The sequence below is a fragment of the Oncorhynchus gorbuscha genome, linkage group LG06, assembly GCF_021184085.1.
Source record: "Oncorhynchus gorbuscha isolate QuinsamMale2020 ecotype Even-year linkage group LG06, OgorEven_v1.0, whole genome shotgun sequence".
Classification (NCBI taxonomy): Eukaryota; Metazoa; Chordata; class Actinopteri; order Salmoniformes; family Salmonidae; genus Oncorhynchus; species Oncorhynchus gorbuscha.
The window spans coordinates 8,012,240-8,014,739 of NC_060178.1; the positions used below are offsets into that span (position 1 = coordinate 8,012,240).

Consider the following 2,500-nt stretch of genomic DNA (forward strand, 5'->3'; position numbering starts at 1 on the left):
AAACATTCAACCTCTAGCTGCGTACCCCTTCCAACACAAGGGTCTGCACACTCTCAAATATTGTTTTTTTGCCATCATTGTAAGCCTGCCACACACAGTGGACAACAAGGGAGTAGTACAATGCTGTGTACTACTCCCTTCACTGAACCACGCAACCTGGCTCTAACCAGAATAGAAAGAGGAGTGGGAGGCCCCGGTGCACAAATGAACAAGAGGACAAGTACATTAGAGTGTCGAGATTTGAGAAACAGACGCCTCACAAGTCCTCAACTGGCAGCTTCAAACACCAGTCTCAACATCAACAGTGAAGAGGCGACTCCGGGATGCTGGCCTTCTAGGCAGAGTTCCTCTGTCCAGTCTCAACGTCAGCAGTGAAGAGGCGACTCCGGGATGCTGGCCTTCTAGGCAGAGTTCCTCTGTCCAGTCTCAACGTCAGCAGTGAAGAGGCGACTCCGGGATGCTGGCCTTCTAGGCAGAGTTCCTCTGTCCAGTCTCAACGTCAGCAGTGAAGAGACGACTCCGGGATGCTGGCCTTCTAGGCAGAGTTCCTCTGTCCAGTCTCAACGTCAGCAGTGAAGAGGCGACTCCGGGATGCTGGCCTTCTAGGCAGAGTTCCTCTGTCCAGTCTCAACGTCAGCAGTGAAGAGGCGACTCCGGGATGCTGGCCTTCTAGGCAGAGTTCCTCTGTCCAGTCTCAACGTCAACAGTGAAGAGGCGACTCCGGGATGCTGGCCTTCTAGGCAGAGTTCCTCTGTCCAGTCTCAACGTCAACAGTGAAGAGGCGACTCCGGGATGCTGGCCTTCTAGGCAGAGTTCCTCTGTCCAGTCTCAACGTCAGCAGTGAAGAGGCGACTCCGGGATGCTGGCCTTCTAGGCAGAGTTCCTCTGTCCAGTCTCAACGTCAACAGTGAAGAGGCGACTCCGGGATGCTGGCCTTCTAGGCAGAGTTCCTCTGTCCAGTCTCAATGTCAACAGTGAAGAGGCGACTCTGGGATGCTGGCCTTCTAGGCAGAGTTGCAAAGAAAAATCCATAACTCAGACTGGCCATTTGAAAGAAAAGATTAAGACGGGCAAAAGAACACAGACACTGGACAGAGGAACTCTGCCTAGAAAGCCAGCATCCCGAAGTCGCCTCTTCACAGTTGACATTGAGGCTGGTGTTTTGTGGGTACTATTTAATGAAGCTACCAGTTGAGGACTTGTGAGGCGTCTGTTTCTCAAATCTCGACACTCTAATGTACTTGTCCTCTTGCTCAATTGTGCACCGTGAAGAGAAGACGGAGAAAAAGAGGGCGGAGTTCGCGCTGCCTTCTGAGAAGACCGATGCTGGCACTAAGACCGCACTCAATGAGCTGTATTCCGCCATAAGCAAACAGGAAACTTAAATCCATTTCAACAAATTTCTATCAGCATGTTAAATGTGCAACAAGAGGGAAAGATCTACAGACCACTTTTACTCCACACACAGAGACGTGTACAAAGCTCTCCCTCGCCCTCCAATTGGTATATCCGACCACAACTCTATCCTCCTGTTTCCTGCTTACAAGCAAAAACTAAACAGGAAGCACCAGTGACTCGGTCAATAAAAAAGTGGTCAGATGAAGCAGATGCTAAACTACAGGACTGTTTTGCTAGCACAGACTGGAATATGTTCAGGCAGTCTTCCGATGTCATTGAGGCGTACACTATGGACTCTGTATATTGCCAACTACTTTAATGATTTGGCAAGATTAGTAAACTTAGACATGACATGCCAGCAACAAACGCTGACACTACACATCCAAGTATATCTGACCAAATTATGAAAAACAAGCATTGTAATTTTGAATTCCGTGAAGTGAGTGTGGAAGAGGTACATTTTTTGTTGTTGTTATCTGTCAACAATAACAGGCCACCAATAACAGGTCTGTCAAAAATAACAGGCCACCGGGGTCTGTCAACAATAACAGGCCACCAATAACAGATCTGTCAACAATAACAGGCCACCAATAACAGGTCTGTCAACAATAACAGGCCACCAATAACAGGTCTGTCAACAATAACAGGCCACCAATAACAGGTCTGTCAACAATAACAGGCCACCAATAACAGGTCTGTCAACAATAACAGGCCACCAATAACAGGTCTGTCAACAATAACAGGCCACCAATAACAGGTCTGTCAACAATAACAGGAAACCGGGGTCTGTCAACAATAACAGGCCACCAATAACAGGTCTGTCAACAATAACAAGAAACCGGGGTCTGTCAACAATAACAGGCCACCAATAACAGGTCTGTCAACAATAACAGGCCACCGGGGTCTGTCAACAATAACAGGCCACCAATAACAGGTCTGTCAACAATAACAGGCCACCAATAACAGGTCTGTCAACAATAACAGGCCACCGGGGTCTGACAACAATAACAGGAAACCAATAACAGGTCTGTCAACAATAACAGGAAACCAATAACAGGTCTGTCAACAATAACAGGCCACCAATAACAGGTCTGTCAACAAT

General features: G+C 47.9%; 1 protein-coding gene across 1 annotated transcript in view; it reads left to right on the top strand.

Moving 5' to 3' along the window:
* LOC124037477 (anoctamin-3-like) overlaps nt 1-2,500 on the top strand; it is a 176,051-nt gene that overhangs the window by 144,388 nt on the left and 29,163 nt on the right.